The 26,716-nt window shown below is 37.6% G+C and overlaps 1 protein-coding gene across 1 annotated transcript in view; it reads left to right on the forward strand.

Moving 5' to 3' along the window:
• The first annotated feature begins 24,337 nt into the window (after nucleotides 1–24,337).
• Nucleotides 24,338–26,716, forward strand: part of LOC126883279 (uncharacterized) — a 152,621-nt gene continuing 150,242 nt past the window's right edge. Inside the window, exon 1 of the mRNA XM_050648617.1 lies at nucleotides 24,338–24,456. The gene's annotated coding sequence lies outside the window, so the exon portion shown is untranslated. The remainder of the gene's footprint in view (nucleotides 24,457–26,716) is intronic.

The raw sequence follows: 26,716 nt of genomic DNA on the forward strand, positions 1-26,716 counted from the left end.
TTCATGAGATGTATTACCAGAGCCATACGACAGCGACCATTATCCTATTTTAATCCATAACGAAGATGCATCTACAGCTATACCAGAAGCAAAATGGAACTTAAAAAATGCGGATTGGACGAAATTTCAAAATCATATCGAACGCAACTTGCATGCCATAAATGAAAATAGTAATGTGAACGAAGAGGTAGATTTCATTACAAAACTAATAATGGATTAAGCAGATAAAAATATTGGAATAATTAACTTCAATAGTAAATTCCATCCAGTTTCTTGGTGGAATCATGAATGTCGACAAGTAATACAACAATCCAAAAAAGCGTTTAATAAATTCAAACGACAGAAAAATGAACAAATCTCTTTAGAATTTAAACGATTAAGAGCTATAGCCAGATTTACTATTAAAAAAGCTACGCGCGAATCTTGGAAAACATACGTTTCAACAATTGACAGTTCTACTCCAATGACATCTGCGTGGAAAAAAGTAAAAAGAATATCTAGTGCAAAATCACACATTAATCTGTTAGAGCAAAATAATATAATATATAAATCCCAAAAGGAAATATCAAATATACTGGCATTAGTTTATGAAAAAAATTCAAGCGACGCAAACTATTCACCAAATTTCTTAAGGAACAAAAGAAATGAAGAAAGATATAATACCATAGATTATGAAGATCAAAATAATAGTGAAATAAACTTTCCAATATTGATGGATGAATTAGAAGCGGTAATAAAAAACTGTAAGAACTCGTGCCCTGGACCAGATAATATACCCACTATTTTTCTAAAAAACTTCACCTACCCATCTAAAGAACACTTACTCAGTATTTTCAACTTAATCTTCTCGAAAAGTTTATTTCCAAAATCGTGGAGAAATTCAATAATAATTCCTATTCCTAAGCAAAGTAAATCAAAATCAGATCCCGAAACGTATAGGCCAATATCTCTTACTTGTAGTATGGGCAAAATGCTAGAGAAAATAATAAATAACAGACTAATGTGGTATCCGGAATCAAAAAAATTAATTATACCAGAACAGAGTGGCCTCAAAAAACATCGTTCTACTGTAGACAATCTTATTGACGTAGAATCGGAAATAAATGAGGCTTTTGCAATTAAACAACATTGCATCGGAATATTTTTCGACATTCGTAAAGCCTACGATACAGTGTGGAAATTATCAATATTAAAAACTCTTAGCGAATGGAAAATTAGAGGTTATATACTCAAATATATATCAAACTTATTAGAAAATAGACAGTTTCAAGTCAGAGTAGATGGCGTATATTCCTCAACAAGAAATCAAGAAAATGGTATACCACAGGGCTCGAACCTTAGCGCAACTCTGTTTCTTATAGCTATGAACTCTATTACCGCAAAAATTAAACATCCTGTAAAAGCTAGGCTATATGCAGATGATTTGGTTAAACTTTGTAGAGGAAAGAACCATTCATTCGTTTTCCAGCAGTGGAAGTATACGGATGTATGTTTTGATTTGTTTTCTTGTGTTTACAAGTTTTGTTATTTGTTTTGATTTATGTGTTGTGAATACTAGCTGTAAGTGTTTCAATTTTTATTACCATCATCACATCGACCTAGTTAATTTTTGCACATCTAACCTTGAAAATGACGTATACTTGTGAACATTGTCTTACACAATATTCTGACTCGGATAAATACAACCAGTTAAGATGTAATGGAGATTGCCAAAGAAACTTCTGTATGAAATGTACAAAATTAAACAAGACCATCAATAAAGCCCTATTGGACCAAAAGTCTTCTAGGGGTGTAGCGTTGGATCGCCTCCACGTGGTGCACCCTGGGTAACGCCAAATGATCCATCCTCCCAATCCTAAGGTGTAACACCATCGTGCCAACGGGATGCATGGTACAGGGAGTAAAGTGTATCTGAAGCGATGCCCTAGAGAGATGGCGAACTCTAGGGGAATATAGCCTTGGTGCGGTAAGGGCGCACTGCCGTACTCGACATTTATTTCGACCCTACTCGTGGGAACAATCGTGGAACCAAAGAGAAACATTAAACAAGCGGAGAGGGACTCAGAAATGGGCGACCTCTCCGAAGAAACAAGAATGGAAGCTGCGGGAGCAGCAGACCATATAGAACACACGGACAAGGGAGCTGTGGAAACAGCAGACCATGCCGAGGAGAAAGGTATTGAAGCTGACCAGCTAGAGACAAGCCTCGAGAAACTAAGTCTCGGGACAAAAAAGCTATCTGGGGCTCAAAAACGGAGGCTTAAGAAAGCCGAAAAAATAGCTGCTGGGACGTGGGTTAAAGAGAACCCACATAAGACCAAAGGCCAAAAGGGGAAAAGTGACCAGACCACGGGAGTGAAAAGGACCCGGTCTGACAACTCGACCCCAACAAAAAACCCCGAGGCCAAAAGACCGAAGGGAATTACGAAACAAGCAGCTAACAACGCGACCAGGAGCGGTAATACGCAGACTGGCACAGTTGCTAGCGCTAAAGAGGTAAGGGGCAGTAAAACGCAGACTGGCACTTACGGCGAAGTGACAGACAAACTGAGGATGGCGGTGGTAGACAGACGTCATCCTGAGGTAAAACTGAACCAGGAACAAGCAGAACTGGTTCGAACAAAACTGGAAGAGGCAGTGGATAAGGCACCCGGCGGAAGTCAGAATCCACTGCAGTTCCTAAGAACTACATTCAGCGCGGGGATTCTGTGGATCCACTGCGCGAATGAGCCTACCAAATCTTGGCTGGAGGGGACGGTACGAGAGCTTCGGGATCTCTGGGAGTCGGCGGATTTGAAGTTGATCGAATCCAAGGACTTGAGAAGACCGATTGTGCTTGTGCACGTGCCTGAGACCGGCATAAGCGAAAAAGTGTTCAGGAGTCGCTTGGGCAAGCAGAATGCAGGGCTCAATACGACAGACTGGACACTGAAAAGCCAGAAGGTCGAGGGACAAGGAGAAATCCTTGCGTACTCGATCGACAAGGTCTCCTTTAGGGCTTTGAAGCAGACCCAACTCAAGGCCTTTTATAGGATGGGAAGGGTAGCATTCAAGATCGTGCGGGAGACAGATGGAGATGACAAAGGTGAGAGTGATCCAAGCCAACCTTCAACACAGTAAGGCAGCTTCGGCAGAACTTGCTGTGGCGATGGAAAGGTTTGATGTTGCTCTCATCCAAGAACCCTGGGTAAACCAGGGTAAAATAAAAGGTCTCTCAGGAATAAGTGGAGAACTGATTTACAGTAGATCCGCTGAAGTACCAAGAACCTGCATAATAGCTAAAAGCAACATTAAGGTACTGCCGTTAACTAATTTCTGTTCTAGGGATCTAACAGCAGTAATACTAAAAGTTACAGAGGGAGGTAGGATGAAGGAGATAATACTCGGATCAGCCTATCTGCCCTATGATGATCCTAACCCACCACCACCAAGGGAATTGGAGGAGCTGATGAGAGACTGCAGAGGCAAAGGATCACAGATAATCATCGGTTGTGACTCCAACTCACATCACATCAGCTGGGGGAGCACCGGAAACAACGAAAGAGGTGAGCACTTACTACAATTTATTATGGAATATAATTTAGACATACTAAATGTAGGCAACAAACCTACCTTTGTGACTGCTAATAGGAAGGAGGTTATCGATATAACGATGGCGACTGCATTTGCAAGCAGCATCGTTAGGAACTGGCATGTGTCTGATGAGGCGAGTTTCTCAGACCACAGACACATATACTTTGAAATAACGGGCTATGAGCACGAAACAGAGACTTATCGAAACCCCAGGAAAACTGATTGGCAAGCGTATCAAGAAGACCTGACATATAGTTTTCGTGGGGCTATAAAGAGGAGAAGGAACACAATAGAGCTAGATATGGCTACTGAACAATTTCGGGATATAGTCATAGAAGCATATAAAGATAACTGTCCCGTAACAGTGAGGAGCTCCAACAGGAAAGTGCCCTGGTGGAACAATGAACTTGCTAAAAGAAGGAGAGATGCGAGAAAAGAATTCAATTCTGCCAAGAGATCAGGCGAGTGGAGCGAATATCGCAAAGCTCTGACTGAATATAACAAGGCTCTACGGAAAGCCAAAAGAGAATCATGGAGGAAGCACTGCGAGGAGATAGAACAGACTGCAGTAGTGGCTAGACTCAAAAAGGTTCTCTCGAAAGAACCTAAGAGCAATATCGCCACGCTCCAAATGGAGTCAGGCGATTACACACAGACCAGTGAAGAGACGCTGAGGGAACTCTTCAATGTTCACTTCCCTGGGTCGGTCACCAGAATGATGACACCAGAAGTTCTACAGCAAGAAGGACCAGTTACCATGAAATATGGAAATAGGGGAAGCTGGAGAGCTGCAAAAGAGATGGTGACACCAGACAAAATAAAATGGGCAGTAAGTTCATTTAAACCATATAAATCACCGGGAACGGACGGGATTTATCCTGTACTTTTGCAAAAAGGTACAGAAGCAATGTACAAGCAAATGTGTACAACACTTCGTGCAAGTATTGCGCTGGGGTATGTACCGGTTGCTTGGAGGTCGACAAGGGTAGCATTCATACCTAAGCCTGGTAAGGGTGGACGTATGACTGCGAAGTCCCTTAGACCAATAAGTCTGATGTCCTTTGTACTAAAGACATTGGAAAAAATGGTAGATAGACATATTAGGGATGGAATATTGGTTGAAAGACCAATAGAACAAGACCAATATGCATATAGGCCAGGTGTATCAACAGAAACAACACTGCACCATCTAGTACGGAGGGTGGAGTATGTTCTGGAAAACAAAGAGGTGATGTTGGGAGCCTTTCTCGACATAGAGGGAGCCTTCAACAACACCTCATTCGATGCAATCACAAAGGCTATCCGGCTGAAAGGAGTGGATGAAATAAGCTGCAGGTGGATAGAATGCATGCTTAAAAGCCGCGTGGTATATTCGACACTGATGGGCGAGACCATGTCAGCACGGGTTGCCAGAGGATGCCCACAGGGAGGTGTATTATCTCCGTTAGTGTGGAATCTGGTTATGGACGGACTGATTGGAACGCTCAACAGGAAAAAATATAATGTCCTGGGCTATGCAGATGATTTTGTCATTCTGGCTCAGGGCAAGTTCAATACAACTGTCAGGGATAACATGCAACAGGCCCTGAATGTAGTATCAAAATGGACAAGTGAGGTAGGATTGTCCGTAAGCCCTCACAAATCCAAAATAGTAGCCTTCACCAGAAGGACAAAATTAGAGGGAATAGGACCTGTGAATCTCATGGGGATCTCCCTAAAGGTGGAGAGGGAGGTAAAATATCTCGGAGTCATAATAGACTCAAGGCTTACCTGGAATCAACACCTGGAACGAATAACCAAAAGAGCGATGGCCACTTTAATGGTGACCAGACGCACACATGGCAGAACATGGGGACTTAAACCGGACATGATGTATTGGATATACAACATGATGGTAAAGCCCACAATAACGTATGCAGCATTGGTCTGGTGGCCAAAGGTGCAACAGAGAAATGCTATAGAGAAGTTAGGCAAGATACAAAGGCTTGTCTGTCTCAGCATAACAGGAGCAATGAGAGGCACACCAACTGCAGCAATGGAAGCCTTACTAGACCTTCCTCCCTTACACATCACAGTGAAGGGCGAGGCAAGGATGGGGTTACATAGACTGCAGGGTAATCAAAGCAAAATTGCAGTGGGCAAAGGACACTGCAGCATCAATGATATATGCGGGGATCCAATATGGGAGATGATAACAGACCATTGTATCATCAAATATAAAATGGAAATACCTTTTCAGGTGGAAATACACTCCAGAGAGGTATGGGAAGATCCTGGCAGACATCTGAAGTATGAGGGCCACACCTGGTATACAGATGGGTCCAAGACAGAAGATGGTTCGGGATCAGGAGTATATAGTGAGGATAGGAACTATAACGGTTCCATCCCACTAGGAGAATATACCTCTGTATTTCAGGCGGAGGTATATGCAATCCTGCACTGTGCACGGATAAACAGATTGAGGACTTATACTAATAAGAGAATCAATATCTGTTCAGACAGCCAAGCGGCCTTGAGGGCTTTAAAGAACCCAAGGATAACCTCAAGGCTTGTATGGGAATGCCGCGAAGAACTTGACACCCTGGCGGAACATAATGAGGTAAAACTCATTTGGGTGCCTGGACATCAAGGGATCGCTGGTAATGAAAAAGCTGACGAACTTGCTAGACGAGGATCAGCAACAGGATACTTCGGTCCAGAACCGGCACTGGGAGTGCCCAAAAGCACAATCAGAGACCGAATAAGAGGCTGGATACGAAGACAGCACAAAGAATACTGGGAAGAAATTCCCACGCAAAAGCATGCGAAGAGATTTATACCTCAGACATGCGCAAAAAGAGCTGAAGAACTGTTCAAAATGAACAGGAATCAGCTCAAAATTATTACAGGTTTCTTAACTGGACACTTTCCAGTAAAAGGACACCTACACACGATAGGACTATATAACGGAGATCTCAGCTGCAGACTATGCAATAGAGAGACCGAGACAGTCAGACATTTATTGTGCGATTGCGAGGCGCTGGATCGTAAGAGACAAGCAATATATGGAGACTGCAAACCAAGTCCGACAGTGTATGGCACTAACCCAATGGACCTTTACAGGCTAGTAAAGGGCACTGCATTATTGGATTGGGTGTCATGAGAACAAATGGAAGGAAGCACAATAAGCTGAAAAGCTGCAGTGCCACCGGGGTGCATGCACGGACGGCTTCCGGAAGAAAAAAAAAAAAAAAAAAAGTCTTCTAATCTTAGATTCTTTTGTACCGTATGTGACTCTCCAAGTTTAAATTATTTAAATGACAAAATTACAAATTTATCAAAAAATCAAATACCTTTAGAGAATTTTGAGGCCTTAATTCAAGTTACTAAAAAACTAAATGACAATTTGCCTGTTTTCATCGAGACTTATGACTTATTAACTAAAAATGACGGCAAACTGGACTATCTTACGAAAAAAATTGACGAGATCCACAAACTAAACAACCTGCTGAATCCTGAAAAGGTTTTAAAATCTGTAAGGCAGATGGAACACGACATTTTTAATATATCGTCAGTTTTTTTCGGCTCTTCTTCAGATGAGACTATCAAGGTTGAAATCCAAGACACAAATTCAACTGAGATTAAGTTGGGATTAGAAAGGCTCTCTTCAAATATCGGTGAAATTTCAAATCAAATGAGCAGTCTTACAAAAAATATATCTAATATACCAACTAAAAAAGAGTGACCCCATCCTGGATATGGTGAGTGACTGGAGTCCGGTCACTCACAAATTTGATCCTCCCTTTAAGCTGGGGTTAAAACCCCCGGTGGAGGGGGATAAAAGACCGCAGAGTGAGCTAACATGGTTCACGGACGGTTCAGTGATGGGCGGGCGCTCTGGAGCTGGAGTGTATGGTGTAGGACCCGAGGTGTGCATATCTATGCCTCTTGGGTAGTACACCACTATATTCCAGGCGGAGGTGGCTGCTATCACGACTTGCGTCGTAGAGAATATTCGAATGGGCCTTGAGAATAGGACCATACGTATTCTCTCGGACAGTCAGGCAGCACTTAAGGCCATTGCCAGCTGGAGAATTAACTCTAAGCTTGTGCTAGAATGCCGACAACACCTGGAAACCCTGGCCTACCGAAACCGAGTGGAACTCGGGTGGGTGCCGGGACATACAGGGGTTGAAGGAAACGAAAGAGCCGACTCACTTGCGAGAGAGGGCTCGGCTGTCCCCCTTACTGGGCCTGAGCCTGGCCTAGGGGTGACCAAATCGGCTGTCAAAGGAGCTGTTACTAAATGGATCCTTGCGCAGCACACCCGACACTGGAATGATATTTCGGGACAGCGGCACAGCAAGTTAATGATGGGGCGGCCAAACCCCTCGTTAACCGACGAGGCCCTACGACTCGGAAGGAAAAAACTTAGGGCGGTAACTGGCTTACTAACCGGACACTGCACCCTAAGAAAACACCTGCACAACATGGGGATCTTTCACGGAGACCCTGTTTGAAGGAGATGTGGGGAGGCAGATGAAACTGCCTCACATGTCATATTTGACTGTCCAGCCCAAACCCGATGGCGACTGCAATACGGGGTCGAAAACTCGAACGTAAGTGTCAGAAGTCAGGTAAAGAACCTAATAAAGGGTCTTGTCCTGCTAGCTGGGAGAATGGACCTCTTATAGGTAACAGACGACTTAACTTCAAGTTAAGTAATCCCGAACCCATTGGGGACAAAAACCCAATGATGGTTAACCCGAGACTGAACGGTGTGCAATAAGCCTACTCAGGCTGCCGTACGGGCCCCATGGCCACCCGGTTCGATCTAACAATCAAAAAAAAAACTAAAAAAGAGATATTGAAGAAAAATACATCTTATGCCACCGCAAGTACCCAAACTGAAGAGCCCCGACATCTCGAACCAAGTCCAGAGCAAAAGCCAAAAATTACAGATGATAAATGTCACTTTGTAGTCATTAGTAACTTGACCCCAACGTACACCCCTATACAAGTTGTGCACTATATCAAAGAGAGGCTAGGCATTAAGGAATACATTAGATGTTACACACTCCTTAAAGATGCCGACACAGCAACTGGCTCTTCGTTCAAAATAGGTATAAAATCTAGAACAGCTATTAACCTATTATTTAATAAGGAAATTTGGCCACCTGGTGTTAACATCAAATGGTCTATAGAATCTTCCAATTCTGAACCAACGCTTTCATCTGAGTCACATAAGAATCCGAAGAATCTCAGAAGTCCTGTCACCTTTGAAAATCCAATTACCAATTCTCGCAAGAACAAAGATGAAGTAGAAAACACAAACATACGTACAGACAAGCAGGCCATCGAAGTTTGTAAATCTAAGAATTCGTTCCATTCGCCTGTAAATTTCATTAAGAAGGATACTTTAGAACCTTCGATAAATCTGGATCCTTTGACCCCACCAAGAGTTAGATTAACCAATAACTCGAATAGTCGATATCTTCTAGCCAGATTAAGGGAACCGGATATCTTAAAAGCCATTAAACTTCATCTTGCTTGTCTACACGACCAACCAGCTTCAGTGTTTTACGATGGATTTACCAATACAAGCGTTAAACTCTTTTTGGCTTCCGAGGGACTTCCCACTAAGACTGAAGATCTACGACGAATTCTGCTGGAATTTAACAATGCCTATGGGATTGGTCCAGATGAGGTGGAAGCTGATCTTGATGCTTACAGATCCTTTCTCACTTCTGAACGAATTATTCACCTGCAAAAATCAAGGGAATGTCACCGAAATTACTATTCCGCTGCCTCTCCAAAACGAAATTTTTAAACATCACGACGTGTTCTGAGGGACTAGAATCCTGAAATTGTTTTAGTGATAACAACTTTAGCATGGTTCTGATTAATATTCGTTCTATAAGATACAAAATTGATGAATTATTTTTGTTCCTAGAGGAATTAGGATTTCCCCCGGTAGTTGCGGTTACAGAGCACTGGCTTGAAGTCAACGAGCCTTTTTTTGTTGAAAAATACACCACAATTGCTAGGTATGATTGTCCAAGCTCAGCTTACGGAGGCACCCTAATTCTATCTACGAGCAATGATTTTTCTTCGGTAACAAAATATGACTTTCTGCTAAGTGAAGCCTTCTTTGAGTTTTCCTTAATTTACAATAAGAATCTTAATCTTTATATTATTTGCATTTATAGATCACCTAACTCTTCCGTGGAACTATTTTTTTAAAACCTGCTAAATTTGTTAGATGACCTGCCCCATAAAAGTAGAAAAATTTTATGCGGGGAATTTAACATTGATTATGCTGCTGCTAGTGCTACACAAATATCCTTGGTCAACATATTTGAATCGTATGGTCTAACAATGCACGTTGATTCTCCTACAAGGATTACAAAAACTTCATCTACCATAATTGATTATACTGTCTCAGATTTTTCACCCCTTGATGTCCACTCTACAATTTTTAATGCTGGACTATCTGATCATGAAGCAGTTTATACGAAGTTTAATATCTTGAGCAAACCCTCCTCGAAAACCCGACGTTTAGGCAGGATTTTTTTCCACCCGGAACTTTCGTAATTTCCAAAATTTATGCTTAACCTCTGAGTGGCGCTTTCCTGATATGGACGTGGATAATAATTTCAGTGCTTTTTTGGATAAGCTTGTCTGTATCTTCAATAAAGCATTTCCTTTAATTGCAATTAAGCCAAAAAATCGCAAACCCTGTACTACTAAATGTATCCGAATATCTTCCAAGAATATGCGTTCTCTTCTCTATATCAGGAAATTTACTACCAACGTTTCTATCACTGAATATATCACCAAGTACAGGGCAACCTACCTTAAACTTATAAAATCAGCTAAAAAAGACTACTACCATAACCGTTTGGGAAGCTCAAAAAGTGTTGCAAAAGAAACTTGGTCCATAATAAACGATTTTCGAAATAAAACCCACACTGCTAAAACAATTTCCCTTCCAGACCCTGAAAATCTAAATGAATACTTTGTTAATGTGAGTAAAAATATTACATCAACTATTTTGCCACAACAAGATCCCATTGCTTATCTCCCGAATTCAAGAAAGGTCTCGAATTCATTCTTTATAAAACCAGTCGATAAATCTGAACTGATCCAAACAATCAATAGTATCAAAAGCAAATCCTCCTGTAGTACTGATGGTCTATCGATAAAAATTTTTTCTAATCTCCCAGAAACTGTGTTAGAAGTCCTCATCTCACTAATTAATGATTCCTTTGAGAAAGATAAATTTCCAGAGTGCCTGAAGACAGCCATCATTATTCCTCTTCTTAAGGGTGGTGAAATATCTAATACCTGCAATTATAGACCTATTGCACTACTACCGGTACTCTCCAAAATTATTGAGAGACTCATAAAAGCCCGACTTATGTCATTTCTAGTTGAAAACAACATTTTATCACAAAATCAGTTCGGCTTTTTAAATAATAAATGCACCACTGATGCCATCTTTTCTGTACTACATGAGGTTTATCAAGCACTGAACAATAATCTTCACACTGCCACCGTTTTTTGTGACTACGCAAAAGCTTTTGATTGTGTAAATCATAACATTTTGATATGAAAACTAAATTTCTACGGAATTCGAGGTATTTCTTTAGATTGGTTCCAATCTTACTTGGATGATAGGAAACAACTGGTTAGAGCAAATGATACAGACTCTAGTCTCAAAAACATTGTATGTGGGGTACCTCAAGGTTCAGTATTGGGTCCTCTACTTTTCCTTATCTTTATTAATGACATCACTAGTTTAAAAATCGATGGAAAAATCTTTCTTTTTGCTGATGATACCAGTATCATTTGGAGCAACTCAAATATTGCAACTCTTCATGCTACTATAACTTCTGATCTACTTACAATAAAAACCTGGTCTGACTCTAATTTACTCTCGTTTAACGTAGATAAAACAGTAGCATCGTCTTATAAAGGAGTCCTTCAACCCTTACCTCTTAATAACAGCCAGATCAGTACCGTTGATTCTGTAAAATTTCTTGGTATTTTTTTAGACAGCAACCTTAAATGGTCCCACCATATCGATTTGTTAAGGAAGAAACTATCCTCAGCTTGCTATGCTATAAGATCTGTTTCGAATGAACTCAATTTAGCATCTTCCAAAATAACATATTTTTTTTTGTTCGAGTCACATCTTCGTTATGGTCTTCCTTTTTGAGGTTCTGGTACAGCTGCCCAATTCGATGATATTTTCAAATTACAAAAAAGAGCAATTAGATATCTGTTTGGCCTCAGAAGAACAACACATTGCAGAAGTTACTTCAAAGATCACAGAATTTTAACCCTTCCATCTTTGTATATTTTAGAAACTGTTTGCTTAATTCGTAAACATCTACATGTCTTTCCGCCAAGACCTAATCATGACTACTTCACGAGAAATTCTACGTTTGACGTCTATATGCCGACCCCGTCCTCTGAGTTAGTAAAGAAATCTATATTATATTCCGCAAAAAAAACTTTACAACCATCTCCCTCTACAACTTAAATCTGCAGCATCTTTCCCCAAATTCCGTAAACTGACAAAAGCCTACCTATCTGAAAGACCATATTATTCAGTAGAAGATTTTCTTAATCAATAACTAAGAAATTACAGTACCCTTTGCACACGTAGTATTTTTATTATCATTTTTTTTTTGTCTATATTTGGGTGTCATATGCAGCAGTTAACTTTTAAATTTATTAATTGCTAGGTAGACTATGCATTTGCAATTTATTTAATTTTGGAATTGATTACTGCTGTTTAACTTCATTATTATTGTTATTATTGTAAATATATTGACGATTTATGTAATTTTAGTAAATTGGATTGTTATTGTTTTGTTTTCTTGACTTTTTATTGTCTGACTTTGTCGATAAAATTGTACAATTTTTCATGACAATAAAGCATATTTCTATTCTATTCTAAGAACCCAACAACCATCCATAACCATGTCCAAAAAGCCATAAATCATGTTGAAGAATGGTCATCCACAAGTGGACTTCAGTTTAATACCCTTAAAACCAAAGCAGTGTGTTTTACGAAAAGTTACCAAATACAACTGAAGAACTTATACTTAAATGGAGCACAGGTTAAATATTTAGATGAAGTTAGATTTCTCGGTATGATATTTGATCAAAAACTAACTTGGAAAATACATTTAGAATATTTAAAAAAGACATGTCAGCCTGGAATAAATTTGTTACGATCACTTGCAAACAAAAAATGGGGCGCCGACTCGTCTACATTACTACATATCTACAAGGCCCTAGTACGTTCCAAACTTGACTACGGCTCAATCGTTTACAACTCCTCAAAAAAGACGTACTTAAAAACAATAGATGTGATTCAAAATACAGGCCTTCGAGTTTCCTTAGGAGCACACCACACAAGTCCAACACAAACTCTATACTGGGAGACTGGAGAGATCCCACTCACGTTTAGAAAACAATATAATACAAGTCTTTCTTATGCCGCTGCAGTATCCTCTAATCAAGATAACCCAGTTATACACAACGTATTTGCTGACCGCTTTAAAAGTTGTTTCCAAAACTCAAATAGAACTGATCCCCCTTTTTATTACCGCATACAAACTTACTTATCAAAAATAGGTATTCATTTTCTAGACACCTACGATATTTCCGCAATCCAAACCCCTCCTCCTTGGACAATTCGCCTTCCCTCTACTGATACCAGCTTGTTGCGACTAAACAAATCAGAAACGCCTGCAAGTCAAATCAATCAAGAATTTCTTAAAATATTAAGCAAATATGGTAGCTGCTTCAAAGTTTACACCGATGCCTCCAAAAACGAAGACGGAACTGGCGCAGCAATCTACTCGTCAGATTACACAGCAGCTTATAAGTTACCTTCATATACAACAACGTTCTCCGCTGAACTGTTTGCTATTCTAAAAGCGTTGGCTCTGATAGTTAACAAAAATAATAAGAGAAACATCATTATCACAGATTCTCTCAGCTCAATATTGGCATTAAAACAACTCTATTCTGATCTTCCACTACTACTTTTCATTAAAAAGGAACTGAAATATGCAGAAAATATGAATCTTAAAGTTAATTTTATTTGGGTACCATCTCATACTGGAATCGAAGGTAACGAGGTTGTGGACAAAATAGCAAATAATGCACCTAATAACCCAAACGCAGAAGAGATCATGAAAACCCTACACACCGACCTGAAAGCATATTTCAATGTAAATACTTCTAAAATATGGCAGGATACATGGAGGGACTCACCAACCAAGCTATACGAAGTTGACATTAACCACAATCAAATTCCACAATTCAAAAACAGAAGAGAGCAAGTAATCTTCACTCGTATCCGCATTGGCCATACTCGATTAACCCATGACTACATACTCCAACGTGCCGATCAACCTGTGTGTGATTTGTGTAGAAGTGTTCTTACCGTAAAGCATTGTTTATTGCAGTGTCCGAAGTATAAAGTGCAACGAAAAAAGTGCAACATACCACCAACATTAAATAGTGCACTCGGAAAAGACAGTGATACAAAAAGCATCTTCACATTCCTCAAAAACTGCAACCTCTTACCAAAAATATAGTATTTTACTTTACTTTGTATAGATTTAGAGCTTTTTATAATTTCCTATTTTTATGTTTAAAATCTATTTTTAAGTTATAATTTTGTAACACAATCCATACACGCTAATAACCCTGCGTGGTTGATGCGTAATGTAAGAAAAAAAAAGGTACTTTACTCTTTAGTGAAATTAATATTTTTGACATACCTCTTATGAAATTAATAAAATTTGATATCTGATGATTGCATCTTAGATTTTATATTATGCAGAGTATTTTATAAAGAATAACTTTTTTCGTAAAACTTATAATCAAAAAGTTATCAATAGGTTCAAAGTTACGCAGACATATTGTAGGAAGAGCTTAAAAAAATTTTTGTTGAACATTTTCAGTATTTTATAGTAGGGGAGGAAAGTATGCTAAATGTGCAGTCACTCGAGCGCTTTGGGGACCTATTGGGTTTTGAAGAGTAGGTTCTAAAACCAAAAAAAGTTAAGTAAAGTTTTCCATTTTAGTGGGGACTTTCGATTTTTAATTTATTTTTCCATTTCCAACAATCGTTTTTTTATATTATAGCGCTATCTATCCATATTTCGAAAAAATATTTCAAATAAAAGTTACTTATTTTTACGTAAAGAATCCGAATATGCAATAAAAAATGGGAGCTACCATTTAAAGTTTTAAAGTAACCCCCCACTCCACCTCCGTGGGGGGTCGTGTTTGGTGCCGTTCGATAGATTTTTGACAATTATTGAGCACGTATTTTTTAGTTTTTAGATCTATCGTTCATTTCGCGAAATATTCGCTTTTTTCTTGTGAAACTTTGTGACTTAGCCATTTCCTTACGCCCCGCCCAAATCGGTAGATTTTTGAAATAAGTATACACTTTTTGCATATACTTAACTTACCTTATATTAATCTGACGATTTCGAGTTTTTCTAAGGATAGATTTTTTTTTCAGCCCCCCCCCCCTAAACGAAGTCCCCTGTGTTTAGAGCCAATATATGGTAGAGGTACATCTATAGAGTACCAGGTTTCTCCCCATATGATAATCTGACGCGCTCGAGTTACTGCAAAAATCCCCGCTTGGGCTCCCCTACCATTATGTATGATTGTAAAAAAAGGTTTTACCGTTTAATAAATAAATAAAAAAATAAACTATTCTAATCTTCTATTTTATTCTATTTTAAATAAATAAACATTTTATTATTGTTGAAGCTTATTATTAAATGTGTTTTAGGTAAGTTGTACAGAAAAAAGTTTTGATCACTTTGTATAAATTTATTTAGCTGGTAATTTTCGGTTTTTGTATTACATTTTTTATCTTTCTTAATTTGCGCAAAAAGAAATTGTTTGTTTCACTTCTAGTAAAATAGTAAAAAAATTTAGTACATTTTAAAGATTACATCCTAAGCTTTAACAAAAGCAACTATAAAATTGTAATAAATCTGTTCATACTTGACTAATACCATCTTAAAAAGGTAGTAATTCTGTAAAACTACGAACTTTTCAAAAATTTCATTTTTTGAGACGTCGTATCATTTGAATTAAATTTTTGAGATTTCTTTTAAATAAAAAATCATTTAGCAAGATAATTAAAAGGTTAATTGTGCAAATTTGAGAGTTTTATAGGTAAGATTGTATTAGTTACTCATTTAAAAAAAAAAGAATGTGTTTGTACTTTGTACGCACGTAAGAAGTTATACTTCTATTACATATTATGTGATTTTAACGAAATTGTTATAATGTACTTTAAACAGTTTATTTATATTTTATTTAAATATTAAACTAATTTTAATACTAACTACTGTCCAAAAATTTTTATTAAGACAATACCAAAAATTTTAAAAAATAAAAGAATAAAACGCACACAAACAAATTGAAAAATGCCACAAAGAAAAAATGATTTCTGAACGATAGTAATTGTTGGCCAAATTTTTAAATAAGCATTTTCTGAAAAAAAAAATTATATAACAAATATACTTACAATCATAAAATGCATAAAAAATAAAAAAAATAAAAACTAACATCGGGATTTGAACCCGCGAATTTGGAGGCGCTTTGATTCGTAATCTAAGCCTAGACTCACTCATCCAATTACACATTATTTGTCATGTGGAAAAATAGGGCAACTGAACGTTTTACCGTTTGACAGTTGTTCTGAATTTAATCAAATTATGTATTATGTAGTTTGATTTTTGTGGAAGAAAATATTAAAATATAACAAAACATTAAGAAAACAGTATATTAGATGAAGATTGGTAGAACTGTTGTTGGTAATCAAATTAAGTATGTAAATCAAAGCATTACATACCTACTATATAAATAAATCTGCGCCAAAAAATCATAATTTAAAAATAAAAATCGGACCTAATTTCGGATTCCTCTCTAAAATCCCCATTCTTGAGAAAATAGATTTATTCCAACCTAAGCCAAATGTATAATTACAATATGATTATAATAAAAACTACTTACCAAATTAGAATGAGTTTTCCTTGTCCAAAATAGTCCAAAAGTCCAAAAATATATATGAAATCTATTTAAAAAAGCAGTATAGCTATTAACTAACTTTTGTTTGTTGTTTCTTTTCCCAGAAATTTTAAAACGCAACAACCATAAATAATCAAACCACAGCTGTGCCACAGCCGCCATATTGAATAATTTTTGACATGTCATTTGAACATCCAATCAGAACAAAGTTATAATGCGACTGCGCCCAGATTGAAGGTTTTAATCATATCAAAATTCACCCTCATATCGCGCCTAAAGAAGTACAACTTCAAAAAATTCATTTAAGTCTCACTTTCTGCCCACACCGTACTTATATACACACATTTTAATTATTGTTATTATAACCATAACATAGCTGAATTGTTCTTCTTTCATGTCCAATTCGTAAAATTTCATTTGATCCATTAGTTAAAGAATTATATTAAAATATAATTTATTTAAAGATTTAAAAATTATTTGTGCTCAGTACTTTAAAACTATTTGACATATCCTTGTCCTACTTGGCAGCAAGTGTACACCCTGCTAAATAATTATATTAAACAAACGTTTCTGGCTACTACCAGAGGCGTACGACGGGGCAAAGTGAATGGTTGACCATTCCCAAATTCTACGCCACTGACGGAACTGTTATTATAGCATAATTTTTAAATTCTGCAATACTTTCTATGTAAATAATATACTCTTCATTCATAACGATAAAATCATTAGTTTTAGATATATTTGAATTTAAAAACGAAGGTGCATAATACATTAATCAAAATAACTGAATAACTTCAAATATCTCGAAAACTACTGAGTTTGTCGTTGCGAAAAAAGAGTATATTATTTACACAGAGAGTATTGAATAATCCAAAAACTCTAAAGTAGCAATTCCGCCAGTGGCGTAGAATTTGGGAAGGGTCAACCATTCACTTTCTCCCGTCGTACGTCTCTAGTAGTAGTAGCCAGAAACGTTTGCTTAACATAATTTAGTAGGGTAGTAGTACAGTACCTACACTTGCTGCCAAGTATGAAAAGGATATGTCAAATGGTTTTAAAGTAGTGGGTATAAATAGTATTTAAATAAAATACCCTGTAACTCAGTAATAGGGCTGCATTACTCAGAATAGGGCAAAATATTACGATAGACCCATATAACTTTGAAAGAGTGGAGAGTTTTAAATATCTCGGAGCAACAATCACTGCAGATAACGATATGACGGAAGAGATTAAGGGGAGAATTCAGGCAGCAAGCAGATGTGTGTATAGCCTCCACAATACTATTAAATCTAATAGCTTAACACGAGCATCAAAGATCAGAATATATAAAACAGTGATTAGACCGGTGCTCATCCGCACCGACCGGTTCCGCACATACATACCCACCAAATTTTCGTCCACCTGACGTGGACTTCCTGGCAGTTGACGTGCACATCCCCAACAACGAAACCCTCACGATAGTCTCTTACTACAAACACCCAGATCAACCACTCAACAGGCATTTGCTAGAGTATTTTTCAACGCTCGGCAAGGCCGTGTTGATGGGCGATCTGAATTGTAGACATACACACTTTGGTGATCACCGTCAAAACCCAGAAGGCATCCGCCTCACGGATTTTCTACTAGACCTTCCTATCTCTCGAATCACCAACACTGAATACACGTTTCTGAACGCCGCTGAGGCCTCTATTGTCGACCACATCCTAGTTACTAGTAACATTCTGGATCGGTTCGAGGATAGATGCCACATAGGTGACTCAATAACGTCAAACCACGTACCAATTCTTGTCAACACTGACATACTAATTCCAAAACAACCCAACCCTCCAAGAACTATAAGAGACTATCGTCACGCTAACTGGACTGAATTCCAAAATTTCATCACTCAAAATCTCCCCATGTTAGGCGAACTCGATACTAACGATAGTATCGACACCAGTGCAACCGAAATTGAGAATCTCATCACCGAGGCGATCACGCACGCAATCCCACTTAAACAAATAACCTATAAATCACCGGCACTTCCACAATACATCATTGCCAAAATCCAACAAAAAAGACGTCTTCTACGTCAATACAAGGCCAACAGAAATTCACTAATCAAAACAGAATACAACCGAATCTGCGCCAGGATAAAGAGAGAGATATCTGACCTAACGGCTCGCCGGTGGAAAGATGCTACCTCAAAACTGGACTACAGAGACGGTAGTAAATTCTGGCACAAAGTCAAAGTCCTAACAAAACAAAAACTATCTCAACCATCTCATCTGTTGGTCAACAATCACATAGTCAATTCCCCAGAAGGGAAAGCTGAAGCATTCAGAAATTCGCTTCAAAACAACTTTCAAACTCCAGACAACCCGAACTTTGATCGCTTATTTAAACTCAACACAGAATACATAGTAAATGTTACTCTCAACCACCACGTTCCAGTCTATGATCCTATTATGGACCCCCTCACAAACAGGGAAACGGAGAGCTTTTGCCAAATAGGTAAAAACAGCGCTCCCGGACTTGATGGCATCAACCGAAGGTGCCTCAAAAAACTTCCAGAGAGTATCATCCCTCTTCTAACTAAAATATTCAATGCATGTCTCAAAAACAGCCACTTCCCTACTCCTTGGAAAGTGGCCAACACCATCATGCTTTTGAACAAAGGCAAACCCCCAACCGACGTGGAATCCTACAGACCAATCTCTTTAATCAACACTCTGGGTAAAGTTCTTGAGCTAATCCTAAAAGAGAGGCTCAATGACTTTCTCGAAAACCACAACATCATACCAAAATTCCAATACGGATTCCAGTCAGGTAAAACTACTAAACATGCATTAATAGATTTCACAACTAAAGTTACTCAAACCATCAATGATGGTTCATTCGCCATAGCCACATTCCTGGATGTGCAGAAGGCTTTCGATCAGGTCTGGCATGACGGACTTGTTCGGAAACTTCTGGACATCGGGCTACCACTACAATTTACCAAAATTGTACACTCATACCTCCACAACCGAACTGTCAGAGTGAAAATAAGCGAACAAATGTCTACCCCCTTCACTCCACAAGCTGGAGTTCCCCAGGGTTCAGTCCTAGCACCGCTGTTGTACATCATCTACAACAGCGATATCACAAACCAAAATATCCCAGGTACCCGGCTGTTTCTCTATGCAGACGACACGGCTCTGCTCACGACAACCTCTCGATACAACCCACGACTCATCCATAGAAGAGCCCAGGCTCTGTTGGACGGGGTCGGAGAATTGTATTGTAAGTGGAGAGTCACGCTGAACGCGAACAAAACAACAACAATTGTGTTTCGCGCCCCTTCTGTGTCACATAGAATCATAATAAATGAAGACGACCAATATCCACTGAGACTGTTGGGAGAAAGGCTTGTTGTCAGCCCGACTGCGACCTATTTGGGAGTACTGTCCACCAGGACTCTTAACTGGGACGCAGATCTAAAGGCAACTTTAGATAGGGTAAGGAACAGGGCCAGATTTCTCAACCCTCTCTCTGGACGAATTGGCAAGACACACAAGAAGACTCTCATTCACACTTACAAGACCTTTATTCGACCCGTCATGGAGTACAAATCATGCCTCTACTCTCTTTGCGCTAGAGCAAAACAAGAGAGGTTGTTGCGAGCGGAACGTAGAATCTTGCGTAGATGCAACTACGAGCACTGGCGATATCCCTCAAACGAAATCCATAACATCTCAAACATCCCCAAAATCACTGAGAGAATAAACTCTCTGAACAGGAACTTCACATTCAAAGTAATCAACGGTCCCCCCTCCGACACACAAGAATCTCTCAAATGTTCCTGTTCATTTTCCGGCCACGTACTCTACCGAACGCCCAAACACAAAAAGATTCATTTACCGTCTGCTCTAATGCAAAAATGCATTGACGAACTCCCGGTAGAGTACGAAAACATCCTCGAGGCTACCCCGTTAGCCTTCCGTACCCACCTATAACATATCCTCTTCCCTACCCCGAACAGGGAGAAGTTGGTTTTTTGCGGTTTCCCAACTTCATTGCACAATTATACCTGTTCGTCCCAAGAAAATAGCCGCAACTATTTTCACCACTCGAACGCTCACTGTCCACGCTGCGCTCAAAAGCCACCTCCTGACCGCCGACGAGGGACGCAGGTTCGCCTGTCGTTGTACAAGGGTTTCTAGGGAGACTGGTCGAGAGCAAAGCACGGACAGTACACGTAAATGTCTATGGAACCAACAACACCACCGTCCGGCATAACCCAGGAAACCAGAAACACCAGGATACGACACTTGCCCCAGTGTGTTTTTCGGACTGTTTGCTTTTGCTGCCACATTTTACATTCACTTCAAACCCTGAAGAGGACTAAATCCTAAACGGGAACACTCATTGAAAGCATTTCTACATAGCAATTTATTCTATACACGCAAATCAAACAATGAGAAGAAGACCGGTGCTCATGTATGTGTGTGAGACGTGTACTCTGACCAAAGCAACTTAAAGAAAACTTAGATGCTTTGAGAGAAAAATCCTTAGAAGAATCTTTGGACATTATCACGATCCTAATAGCAACCAATACCGAATGAGACCAAACTCTGAGGTCAAGCAGATGTATAGGGAGAGCGACGTTGTCCAAGGAATTAAACTTCAACTCTAAGCTGGGCTGGCCATGTCCATAGACTCCCTAATAACCGCTTTGTCAAGTTAATCTGGGACGAAGCCCCCACAGAAAGGAGGCCCTTAGGACGTCCACGAATGCGATGGAGAGACAACATAAAAATAATGGGGCTACCCACTGACCCAACTATAATGTTGTAGTGCTGACCCACTGACACAACACACCGGGTTGTAGTGCTTCTAGAAGAAAAGAGGAAGTAACTCCGTAAGGAGCCACAAGGGATTTGGGTAAAAATCTTAATAGTTTACAATCTACAGTTAAAATATTTACAATTATTAATGAAACACACTGTATTATGACACCACCATATTCTCGACTGTACATTGTCTCATTTTGACGTTAAAATGACCCATGATGATAAATAGTTTGCGTTTTTATGATGCAGTTTTACAAAATGTTTTAGTTGAACGTTACAAAGCAAAACGTTTTCTGACTTTTTGCTTTAATTTTTTTTTCATCAATATTAATTTCCCTAATTCCGTGTGATTATGTCTGATAGAAAAATTGATAAGTTGATATTAACATAAAAATTAACAGTACCTTTGTGACAGCCATAAAAATATAAACTTTCTGTTTTTCTAGTTTTGCCTTTTTTTTTTTGCAAAACAATATTAGTAATTAATTTGAATATCGTCGGTATACTTCGAAAACCAGGTAAATGTCGAAATACCGAAATCGAGAAAAAACGTTTTTAAAGTTTAGTGTTTTATTTTGAATTAAGCGGACCACTTGTGTTTGATATTCGATATGCTAAAATAAATCAATTACCCTTATTAGGCTATTGATTATATTCAAAATAAGATAGCTAAAAGGAACTACAACGTTAACGGGGTTTTATTATTTCATATGGTCAATGAATCTCTTTATATGATAAAACCGCGGAGTGCTACCATTTAAAGGGGTGCGTTTTTGAGAAATGGGCGAATTAGTCCCTGGGCACAGGTTACATTAGGATGAGTTCTATACACTTTTGGTACAAACACGTCTACATAAAAATTGTTCCTGGTTAAATTTCCTATCTAAATATAACTTTTTAAAGTCAATGGTACTTTTTTTTACAAAAATATGTTCAAAAGAAAAAGCACAAAGAAACCCAAAAGAAAGAAATTTTGTTTTTTGTCCCATAACTTTTGTCCACGAGAATATAGGTATAGACATTGCTTTACAGAAAAAAAACCTACATATCTCTTCTTTAAAATGTTGTTTAGTAGAGGTAATTAGGATTTACAGTTTTCGAAATATGATTTTTCAAAATTCGCCACTCACAGCAATTTTCGGCAATTTTCCTTGTTATTTCGCAAATATTGTTCTGTAACTTTTTTCTACGTAACTTTAGGTATACGCAATGGTACACGTAATAGGAATAGAAACCAATTACCTTTAAAATGGTTTACTGTATAACGTTGTACGACTTTTTTTAAAGAAATTATTGTTTTTCAAGGTTTTATACTTTTAACGATTTTTTATAATATAATATAGAAATAAAATAATATTATTATATAATATATTATATAATACCTAATATAAGAAAATATTATTTTTTACATCTTTTACGATTATTTTTGAAATTTCTCATTATATATTTTTTTTCTTGTACATAAATATACCATATACTGCTCAATAAAGAGTGATTACTTTCTGTTGTTTAAAATGGTGTATCATCTATATTTAAATATGTAATGGAAACCGAGTGATTCGTTGATATTTTTTTACGTGTATTATTTAAAATTATTTCTTTTACAAAAATTACATAAACATTAGTCTCAGAAAACATCACTTTAGTTAAAATTATTTAAGCGTTGACATTTAAAAAAATTTCAAAATCAAAGTCCATCTCCTCGTTAGTATAAGCTTCAATATCTTCTTCTGACACCTCAGTTATCTTAGAGTTCCCACAATTAGTACCCATGCACATGCACCCTTTGTAGAATATTGAACAACTAATTCCTACCTTCCTACAACCGCAGTTTTTTGTACATCCTTCGGTACATTTACATGCTATTTTTTCAAGCAAAGCTTGTGATGCAGGAGCTTTGACAGTAACTATTAGAATTAATCCATATTTTGAAGTTTGCCCGGCCGAGTCAAGTGGATCCAAAGTATTAGCTATAAAAATAAGATTCAATCATAACACACAGTCAGATAAGAAAGTTATAATGAGGAATTTAAAAAATAATCCTAAAATCAAAAATCGTTGCAAGTACTTATTACATTTTGAAAAAGCATATCTTATTCAAAAATAATCCTAGAATTTTTTATAATACACCATTTTAAAGTAAATAGAATTTACACTTTCTTTTTTATTATATAATATATATCTAAATGTAGAAAAAAAAGTTATAATGGGAAATTTAAAAATAATCGTAAAAAGTACAAAAAGTCGTTAAAAGTATAAAGTCTTGAAAAAGATAACCTCTTTAAAAGAAGTCGTATAACATTATACAGTAGAATATTTTAAAGGTAATTGATTTCTATTCATATTACGTGCACCATTGCATATAGCTAAAGTTACGTAGAAACAAGTTACAGAACAATATTTGCGAAATAACAAGGAAAATTGCCGAAAATTGCTGTGAGTGGTGAACTTTGAAAAATCATATTTCGAAAACTTTAAATCCTAATGACCTCTACCGAACATCATTTTAAAGACAAAATATGTAATTTTTTTTTCTGTGAAGCAATGTCTATACCTATATCCCCGTGGACAAAAATTATGGGACACAAAACAAAATTTCTTTCTTTTGGGTTTCTTTGTGCTTTTTCTTTTGAATATATTTTTGTAAAAAAAAGTATCTTTGACTTTAAAAAGTTATATTTAGATAGGAAATTTAACCGGGAACAATTTTTATGTAGACGTGTTTGTACCAAGAGTGCATAGAACTCACCCTAATGTAACCTATGCCCAGGGACTAATTCACCCATTTCTCAAAAACGCACCCCTTTAAATGGTAGCACTCCGCGGTTTTTTCATATATAGAGATTCATTGACCATATGAAATAATAAAACCCCGTTAACGTTGTAGTTCCTTTCTATAGTACATAATCAATAGCCTATATAATAACACATTTAAAATAAAAATAATAAACCAGATATAATATTTTGTAGTTTTGTGATCGGGATATGAGGCTTTAACTAGGTAATATCAATGTTTTTAAGGTATTAGTCGATAATTATTATAACATTTAACTGGTTTTCCCTGAACATTTAATTAAAGCTGTTTGTAGTTATATAGATATTATTTATATAAATGATAGGCCGTTTTATACAAAAAACAAATTTATTTCGAACGTGTTATAGATACACGACAATATAATTACTTTGCGAATTCCTCGTCCGATTCGTCACTGAAAGCTGGCTCTGACAAGATCTCGTCAGATGCCAATGGCATCAAAGGAATATACCACCTGTTGTATTCCTCCGGTATTACCCCCTTATCAAATCTTCTTCTTCATCTTACGGTGCCTATCCGTTCCAGATGTTGGTGATCAGCACGGCTATCCAAACTTTGCTTGCTGCTCTCCTGAATGGTCCGGTTGTCGCGATGTATTAAACCACTTTTTCAGGATTTGAAGCCAAGATATTCTTCTTCTCCCTGGTCTTCTCTTTCAAAATACCATGCCCTGAAAAATTAGTTGCAACAAGTCATATATCTGTTCATTCCTCATAACATGGTCAAAATATTCTAGTTGGTGCTCTTTGATGGTGTTCATTATCTCGCATCCCTTGCCTATTCTACGTAGGACCTCAACATTAGTCACACGATCCAAACGAAATTCTTAACATGCATCTGTAACACCACATCTCGAATGCCTCGAGTTATCTCAAAGAAGCTTCGGAAAGTCTCCAGGCCTCTACTCCGTATAATATCAAATATCTCTAACAAATCTCTGTTTTTTACTATGCTAGTTGGCGAAGTTCTATCATAAAGTTGCTTAAGTTGTTATCAACTAACATAAGCATGCTCATGTTAGTTGATAACTCAGCTTATTTTTTTCTTTTTGACTGCCGGGCAGTATCAATAAAGAAATGAAGTTTCTTGACATGTCATAATTAAAATAGATTCTGTTTGTCTCTCCTTTATATCTTCATTATATCTTCACGAATCTCATCTTTTTATCTTTAACCACATTATTTTGCACCGTTTTGATCTTTTGTTCGGTTTTTAATGTATGATTCTATACATTAGGGTGGTGCGTAAAAAGTCAAATTGATAATCCCGTATCGCTATAGTGCGGAAAAGTTGCGATTGGTAATTACAAGAAAAACAAAAAAAAATTATTCAAATCGGACTTTATCTTCCGATCCCGCAACGGGCCTAAAGATTATGAAAAAAATGAAATTTTACCTTTTTTTCGGAAATTTTTATTAATCCTCCATATACGTTTTATTTATCGCTATAGTAAAATTTATTTACAGTTTGCATGATTGAGTAATAAAACAACAGTTTTACGCATCTAACGAATATCTTCCGATCCCTCAAGGTCAATCAAAATCTATAAAAATTTGAAATTTTTGATGATTTTGATAAATTTAAAAACATTTATTTATCTTATTTTTCTCCTACATTGTGAAGTTTTTCGCTTGTTTATATATTGTATGACAATACTTAAATAACCCAGAACTCACAACGAGGAGGTGGTTGCACTTCTAGCTCCACACACACCCTTCTCTCCAACCAACCAATAAGTGTGATTTTTACATTATTTACATAGTAAATTTCTTTTTCATGTTTGTATCCAGCTTTTAAACGTCAACTTTGTATTGTGATTTGGTGGTAGAATCTGGCAGCATGTACCTTGATTTAAGTGTTAGTGTTACCCTTATGAATACATCTCTTGATTGGGGCCCACATACATTAGACCAGGGGTGACCAACTTAATCGGACACGAGATCTACTGTCTGCCTTTCTAATTCTCTGCGATCTACCGACTAGAAATTTTCGTAATATTTAGGACGGGAATAGGTACGTAGGTAGAAAAATTGTTCTTGCCATCGATCGACTGACCTAGGGGTCGCGATCGACGGGTTTGCCTCCCTTGCATCAGACGATGCTTCCGTGACCAACTTTAGGCACCTCTCATCAGCTTGCGGGTGTCAGGGATAGTTTTGTACATTCCAGTCTGGTATGTCGCCCGATGTAATGCAAGAACTTATATCTTCATTTGACACTTCAAGGAAGTGGTGGAGAAGATAGTTTTGCAACATTATATTCCAGTCTATTATTTCAGTTTAGTACCGTGCTTCAAAATTTCAAGTACTAGGAAGAAAGGAAACACATTAGAGAGCTAGGGCTAAGGAGAGTGTTAAAAGCCGGATAGATTAAAGCCCAGGACAAACGTATTAGAAATTTCATCCCTCCTACTTTAAATTTTTAAGCACACGAATACGCCGAAATA

Source organism: Diabrotica virgifera, chromosome 4 (genome assembly GCF_917563875.1).
Source record: "Diabrotica virgifera virgifera chromosome 4, PGI_DIABVI_V3a".
Lineage (NCBI taxonomy): Eukaryota > Metazoa > Arthropoda > Insecta > Coleoptera > Chrysomelidae > Diabrotica > Diabrotica virgifera.